Source organism: Ovis aries, chromosome 17 (genome assembly GCF_016772045.2).
Source record: "Ovis aries strain OAR_USU_Benz2616 breed Rambouillet chromosome 17, ARS-UI_Ramb_v3.0, whole genome shotgun sequence".
NCBI lineage: Eukaryota > Metazoa > Chordata > Mammalia > Artiodactyla > Bovidae > Ovis > Ovis aries.
In genome coordinates, this window is record NC_056070.1 from 46881849 (window position 1) to 46890521 (window position 8673).

Here is an 8673-nt window from a genome sequence, read left to right on the forward strand (position 1 = left end):
TCCTGGATTGGCAGGTGGATTCTTTTCCACTGAGGGACCTGGGAAGCCAGGTGCACGGTGTGGAACATGGGAAGGGGCTTGGGAGAACCTGTCCAAATAAACCAGTGTGAACTTCCTACTGGGGAAGAGCTTTCCTTTCTGACATCATGGGTTGACTTTGGCCATGACCCACATCTCTATGTAGTGGACTGCTCATATTTGATGCTGTAAACAAAGTTCATCTTTATTTAGAGGATGAAGGAGTTCACTTCCTGCTCCTGAAATGTGAGTCTGTAAGTGATGTAAATGGTCATCATTTCTGTGGATTTCCAAAGACCAACGTGCAAGTTGGTGTTGGTGCTTTAAAAATGCCCCTGAAGTGACTGGCGATCTCTTAATGAACTTTGGCAAGCTGGAAGGTGTAATAGTAATAGCCAGCTTGATTCCTCTGTGCTTGCCATGTGAATTTCCTCATTTAATCTGCACGAGACATTACCACCCCTACTCTGTAAACAGGCAAACTGACACACTGAGGGGGTTAAGTAGCCTGGTCAGGAGTTTGGGGAAGACTGGATCCCAGAGGTGTGACATCACTGTCCACGCTCCTAACCACAGGACTATACGGCCACTCTGCTACAGAGACATGGTGGGGTTGTCTCTCCTATAGAGAGTCATAATGTAAATATCAGTAAGTCCGACACAGCCTTTGGAACCAGCCAGCTCTCACTTTCTTTTAATATTTATTTATTTGGCTGCACCAGGTCTTAGTTGCACATGTGGAATCTTGTTCCCTGACCAAGGATCTAATCTGGGCCCCCTGTGTTAGCAATGGGGAGTCTTAACAGCTGGATAACCAGGGAAGTCCCTTGGATCTGACTGTTAAAAAAGGCTCTACTTGCCAATTTTTCTCCCTTTGATTAAAAGAAAGAGGAGAGGAATAATACCATTGCCTTGGATTTTTATTGTATATATTCAAGATGATATACACAGGACTCTGGATGGTGGCTGGCATTCTGTGAAAATCCATCAAGATGTATGATTACTGGCATCATGCCTACAACTTTGCATTCATAGTTTCAACCCTGGTTTTGAACTGTCCCAATGATGATCTGTTTTCACCTTCCTACCTGTCCCAAAGCTAAATTGTTTGATAAACTGTTTTGCTAAAAATACTCTCAGTTTGACTAGTTATAGGGCTCTGATCTACATGTTTCCAAACTAAAAATTTCTCCAAGAGTCTCCACTAGTATCTTTATCACCTTGGTCAGCTGTATGAATGTATTTGAATGATTATGTTAGATCATTGTTCTTCATTCCTATCTTTTGTTCTCTGGTCCACCTGACGTCATGAAAGGAATATGAGGTTTTAACTACACCACAGTCACTAAGATTATGTAACTGTAAGCCATGTAGTAATTAAAGCTAATATGGTCCTCAATAGTATAAGATTTGTAAATGAATTTCAAGATACATCACTTCAGCAGCTGGGGTTACTGATTTTCTCTGTTTATACTTTTTACTAAAGTTTGTAGTCTTCAAATTATGTGAATAAGTGGCACATTAAAACCGAGGATGATTTCTGTAGCTTCAGTTCAGATCAGTAGCTTCAATTCAGTTCAGCTCAGTCGCTCAGTTGTGTCTGACTCTTTATAACCCCATGAATCACAGCACGCCAGGCCTCCTTCTCCATCACCAACTCCCGGAGTTTACCCAAACTCATGTCCATTGAGTCGGTGATGCCATTCAACCATCTCATCCTCTGTCATCCCCTTCTCCTCTTGCCCTCAATCTTTCCCAGCATCAGGGTCTTTTCCAATGAGTTGGCTCTTTACATCAGGTGGCCCAACTATTGGAGCTTCAGCTTCAGCATCAGTCCTTCCAAAGAAATCCCAGGACTGGTCTCCTTTAGGATGGATTGGTTGGATCTCCTTGCAGTCCAAGGGACTCTCAAGAGTCTTCTCCAACACCACAGTTCAAAAGCATCAATTCTTTGGCACTCAGCTTTTTTTACAGTCCAACTCTCACATCCATACATGACTACTGGAAAAACCATCGTCTTGACTAAATGGACCTTTGTTAGCAAAGTAATGTCTCTGCTTTTTAATATGCTATCTAGGTTGGTCATAACTTTCCTTCCAAGGAGTAAGCATCTTTTAATTTCATGGCTGCGATCACCATCTGCAGTGATTTTGGAGCCCCAAAAATAATGTCACCCACTGTTTCCATTGTTTCTCCATCTATTTCCCATGAAGCAATGGGACCAGATGCCATGATCTTCGTTTTCTGAATGTTGAGCTTTAAGCCAAATTTTTCACTCTCCTCTTTCACTTTCATCAAGAGGCTCTTTAGTTCTTCTTCACTTTCTGCCATAAGGGTGGTGTCATCTGCATATCTGAGGTTACTGATATTTCTCCTGGCAATCTTGATTCCAGTTTGTGCTTCCTCCAGCCCGGCGTTTCTCATGATGTACTCTGCATATAAATTAGATAAGCAGGGTGACAATATACAGCCTTGATGTACTCCTTTCCCAATTTGGAACCAGTCTGTTGTTCCATGTCCAGTTCTAACTGGTGCTTCCTGACCTGCGTATAGGTTTCTCAAGAGGTGGGTCAAGTGGTCTGGTATTCCCATCTCTTTCAGAATTTTCCACAGTTTATTGTGATCCACACAGTCAAAGGCTTTGGCATAGTCAATAAAGCAGAAATAGATTGGTTTCTGGAACTCTTGCTTTTTCCATGATCCAGCGGAGGTTGGCAATTTGATCTCTGGTTCCTCTGCCTTTTCTAAAACCAGCTTGAACATCTGGAAGTTCACAGTTCACATATTGCTGAAGCCTGGCTTGGAGAATTTTGAGCATTACTTTACTAGCATGTGAGATGAGTGCAATTGTGCAGTAGTTTGAGCATTCTTTGGCATTGCCTTTCTTTGGGATTGGAATTAAAACTGACCTTTCCAGTTCTGTGGCCACTGCTGAGTTTTCCAAATTTGCTGGCATATTGAGTGCAGCACTTTGACAGCATCATCTTTTAGAATTTGAAATAGCTCAACTGGAATCCCATCACCTCCACTAGTTTTGTTCGTAGTGATGCTTCCTAAGGCCCACTTGAATTCACATTCCAGGATGTCTGGCTCTAGGTGAGTGATCACACCATCGTGGTTATCTGGGTAGTGAAGATCTTTTTTGTATAGTTCTTCTGTGTATTGTTGCCACCTCTTCTTAATATCTTCTGCTTCTGTTAGGTCCCTACCATTTCTGTCCTTTATTGAGCCCATCTTTGCATGAAACGTTCCCTTGGTATGTCTCATTTTCTTGTAGAGATCTCTAGTCTTTCCCATTCTATTGTTTTCCTCTGTTTCTTTGCATTGATCGCTGAGGAAGGCTTTCTTATCTCTCCTTGCTATTCTTTGGAACTCTGCATTCAAATGGGTATATCTTTCCTTTTCTCCTTTGCTTTAGATTACTAGAATTTTATGGTCAATTTTACGTCAAGTTGTGTTATGCAGAGGATTAAATGTCTTTTGGTATCGTTTACCTGAATCTTCGATTTCCTTATAATAACTATTTCTGAAGGACAATAGACTTCCTAAGTCAAGCTGAGAGAATGATAGACCAAATATCAAAGAGGAATAAGAAAACCAACATTTGGTTTTAGTTCTTAGAGTAAGGTGTCTGACTTCTAACAAAAAATTAATATTTTTGAACCTCAGTTTTCTTATCTGTAAATAATAGTAGACTCTGGCTAATTTCCAAGACTATGAGGATGAAATGAGATAAGATCAATCTCTCGACAACTATAATGCAACCTATATGGGTAAAATAGTATTATAATTAATGCAGAAAAGTATCTTAAGTTTGCCAGCCAAAACAATCATTTTCTTGCTGGGTCTGTTTGCATCTGAGTGATGCCTTGCTATCTCTTTTGATCCATGGAAGGTGGGCAAAGTAAAACCAGAAGTGTTTCTGGGAATGGCTTCTGAAGCCCTCGGCATGTCTTCAAACTAGTCCATTCTCTGTTGCCAGCCAATGTGAAGATTCCAGAATCCTACTGTTACTGGATTGGAGGAACTGGTCCTGGGGAGAGCTGCCCAGGAGCACTGACCACTGCCCAGACTGTCATAAGACTGCAGTTACATCCACATGGACTTCCACAAACAAGAAACAAACATCATCTTGGTACATATATACAGTGGAATGTTACTCTGCCATAAAAAAGAACAAAACAATGCCATTTGCAGCCCTACGGCAGAACCTAGAGATTGTTATACTAACTGAAGTAAGTCAGATGGTGGTTTGGTTTTAGTTGCTAAATCATATCCAACTCTTGTGATCCCATAGACTGTTGCCCACCAGGCTCCTCTGTCCATGGGATTTCCCAGGCAAGAATACTGAAGGAGGGTACCATTTCCTCCTCTAGGGAATCTTCCTGACCCAGGGATCGAAACCAAGTCTCCTGCATTGCAGGCAGATTCTTTACCACTGAGCCACTGGGGAAGCCTGAAGTCAGTCAGAAGAGGAAGACAAATATCATATGATATCACTTATATATGGAATCTAAAAAAAAAAAAAAGGTACAAATGAACTTATTTACAAAACAGAAACAAGCTCACAGTCATAGAAAACAACCTTATGATTGCTGCTGCTGCTGCTAAGTTGCTTCAGTCCTGTCTGACTCTGTGCGACCCCATAGACGGCAGCCCACCACGCTCCCCCGTCTCTGGGATTCTCCAGGCAAGAACACTGGAGTGGGTTGCCATTTCCTTCTCCAATGCATGAAAGTGAAAAGTGAAAGTGAAGTCGCTCAGTCGTGTCCAACTCTTAGCGACCCCATGGACTGGAGCCTACCAGGCTCCTCCATCCATGGGATTTTCCAGGCAAGAGTACTGGAGTGGGGTGCCATTGCCTTCTCCGATCTTACGGTTACCAGGGGAGAATAGGGGGAGGGTTAAATTGAGAGATTAAGATTGGCATATACACACATATAAAATAGATAAACAGTAAGGACCTCCTGTATAGCACAGGGAACTCTACTCAATATTCTGTAATGACATACGGGAAAAGACTCTTAAAAAGAATGCATATATGTATATGTATGACTGACCCACTTTGCTGCACAGTGTAAACCAACACACGACTGTACTGGGTTGGCCAAAAAGTTCGTTCATGTTTTCCATTAGATACGGAAAAATCCAAACAAACTTTTTGGCTAACCCAATAAAACAAATATGCTTCAATAAAAATTTTTAAAGTTACAAACTCCAGAAAGAAGAAAGAAATATCGATTGCATTTAGCCCCTGAGCTTCTGCACTGTTCATTTCAACACTTGGTCCGTCCTGACTAATACAAGCAATGTGAATTCTGTATTCCACAAAATTATGCAATCAAAACACCTTTAACTTCCTTTTTCCAAAAAGAAAAATAACTGCAAGTATCTGGACTTTTTATTTCACATATATAGGCCATAATAAGTCATATTAATAAAAGTGGAATTTCTAATGGATACAGTTCATTTTGATTCGAAGAGGTGTTGGACCAAAGGAAAGTCCATTTACTTTTACTATTTCTAAATCTCTCTTCCTTTATGGGTTTTCCCAATATAGGAGCTGAAGATTCATTTTTTACCTTTATGGTTCAAAGTCTTAGAAGTTTAAACCACTTGGTAGATTCAGTCAATGCTTTTGATACTGACACAATCTTACTTTGCAATTTAGAGACACTCTGAGTGATCAAGGATTGGTGGTTTGAGGAACTGGGTAGTTGATTGATAAACTTGTCAGTTGGATTCAGATTGGGTTAGTGATCATCCACAAATCCAATCAATTCTGTGCTCTAGTTTTTATGGCTAAAAATAAAGAAAAAGCTTTTTTGGTAGAGCGCCCTGCCTGTCCAGAGGGATGTGTGTGTGTGTTGTGAAATGAAGAATTAATGGAATCCACTTCCAGATTCCATTTCCATCAGGGTAAGAGCATGTGACCTTGATGCGACACACATCTGATCCCAAATGGCACCTCTAAAAATACCAGTGATCAACTGTCTGCAGCAACAAAGAGAATACTGTGAGGAATGTGTTGAAAGAGCTTACTGCCAAATACAAAAGCATATAAAAATATGGGTTTAAAAAAAATTTCAAGCACGACTTTGAAAAGAAAGGGAAAACATATGCACTAGAAATCTCCCCACTCAATTAAACATTTCATTATTAATGGCAAGCCCATGCTGGTGGAATGAGAATGGGTATCATTTGAGTAGGAAAGTTCACAGCCATTTCGAATGTCCAATTTCCCTTTTGGGATAAAGGCAGGCATTAAGATCCTGGATCCTTACTGAGCATCCTAGTTGAAGAGGGGAACCTGCACCAGGTTAGGCCAATAATTGCCAGCCCCCCAGGATCCCAGCTCAGAAATTTTTGTGTGTTCTCAGGAGACAAAAATGACTGATCATCAAAGGCAGCGGAGCACAGCAGGACTGTCATAAGCCTGAAGTTACAACTTAGACATGCAATAGAAAATATCATCGCTACCTCTCCAGTGCATTGCCTGTAGTAATTAAAAACTTGATCCCTGCTGTTTTATCATCTCATTAGCAATGGGGGCACAAGACTTTTATCCTTGTTTGTCAGGAATCAAACATACCAGAGGAACTCTGATTATAAATTGATGAAAGTAAAGTTAAACTTTTAAATAAGAGAAGTGACTGTTCACAATGTTTTTTTAAAGCTGATTAAAGAGATCCTCTTTTTTTTTTTTTCTATAAAAATAATATCTCTGTCCAGGCTCGAACGGCAGAGGTCATCTCTAGGATGGCTCCGTCCTATGCATTGTGTAAAGGGGGTTCGCTTTGTGAGCAGTTCTGATTTAAAATAAATACCAGTCCTGTAAAACTTCCGAAAGCATGGATACAAAGGATGTCCTCCTTTTCAAGGCTTTTGATGAAGTTGAAACACCTTCTACCCTGTTGGTGATGTGTGTTCTAACGTCTTTTATGGAGGGTGGCGAGCCTCACCATTTAAAAAGCCAGGCAAGCTTTCTATTTATTTTAATAACTCGTCTTTATAAATGAGGACAGGTGAAGGAACAGGGGCTTCACTGAAGCAGCTAATTTCTCCAACCTTTGTTTCCAAAATAGAAAATTTCCTTTGAAACTCACACTGTTTCCTTGGGGTCCAAAGGATTCTAGCAACTGTAACCTCTTCTGCGGCGCTCAGTCAGTTTCTAATCAATGCTCCAGAGCATATGGGGGTTTCGGATTTGAAGAAAGAACAGTTTATGGGACATTTTATTTAATTTCATACATTTCCCACCCACAGTGAATTACTCATCTGTGCATTCAGACTACACATACTGACAGCCGTGCTGGTGATCCAAAAACACAATTAAGCTCCTTTTATGCAGTGAGTTTTAAACTTTCTCCTCTCCCACTCTACACTCATCTTTGTAAACGAGGCCAGGTGAAGGAACTGGGGCTTTGCTGAGGCAGCTAATTCCTCCAACCTTTGTTTCCAAAACTGTGGCTAACTTGTTTGAGAAACAATAGTCCAGATAGCTTCAGAAGTAAAATAATAATAATAAAAAAAGCCGTATATTCTTAACTTCAAGACTCCTGCCGTTTGGGGTCAGACCATTCTTTGCTGGGAACTGATCTGTGCATCCTAGGGTGTTAAACAGTATCCTGATTTCCTCATCCCTTAGATGCCAATGGCTGCTCACCTCCTGTTGTGACAATGAACAGAGTCTCCATACACTGCCAAAGGTCACTGTGGGGCAGAGCCATTCCGGGTGAGAACACTGGGACATGTATACATAGTATACTGCATTTCTCTCTGTCTGCCCATCTGTCTGTCCATTTGTCTGTCTCTTTCTCTCTTATACAAGCATACAAAATCATGAACACAGGGTCCATCCTGAAAAGGGACACAAAAGTCTACCTGGTAATAAGTAGTTTTCTTCCCTAGGCGGAGGGTGCGGGTGCAACAGGGAAGAAGGTCTGGTTTGCTTTCCCCTGCACACTCTTCAATATCTTTAAGGAACATATTTATTTATTTAATCTGGCCGTGCTGGGTCGTAGTTGTGATATGCGAACACTTTAGTTGTGGCATGCAAACTCTTAGCTATGCACGTGGGATCTAGTTCCCTGACTAGGGATCGAACCCAGGTCCCCTGCATTGGGAATGCAGCATCTTAGCCACTGGACCACGAGGGACGTCCCCACCCTACAATATCTTTTAAATCATATGCCTCGTGTGTACATTACCTCTTGTAAGCAAGCAAACAAACGAACAAATGAAGGAATGAATAATTCAAGCCAGGAGATTTTCCAGAGATAAGTAAGCGAAGAATGAAATTAATGAATCAATAAACAAGTACATGAATGGGTAAGTTATGATATTATGCTGAGGCCCCCTACATGTTCTACAAACAGGCTAATCAATTAACTAACTAACTCTGATGGTGTAAAGCTCAGTCACTCAGTTGTGTCCCACTCTTTGCAATCCCATGGACTGTAGCCTCTGTCTATGGAATTCACCAGGCAAGAATAATGGAGTGGGTTGCCATTCCATTTCCCAAGGGATCTTCCCAACCCAGGGACTGAACCTGGGTATCCTGATTTTATTCTGTCATTATAAGCAGCATCAATCAAGCATACATACTTTATTTTCCCCAGTTGGCAAATGAAAATAGTCTATTTTTCCCTATGT

The 8673-nt window shown here is 41.0% G+C and overlaps 1 non-coding gene across 1 annotated transcript; it reads right to left on the reverse strand.

Moving 5' to 3' along the window:
* Window positions 1-8104: 8104 nt before the first annotated feature.
* Window positions 8105-8177, reverse strand: TRNAG-CCC (transfer RNA glycine (anticodon CCC)). Its single transcript has one exon. It is a non-coding gene; the product is annotated as a tRNA-Gly (tRNA).
* Window positions 8178-8673: the final 496 nt, after the last annotated feature.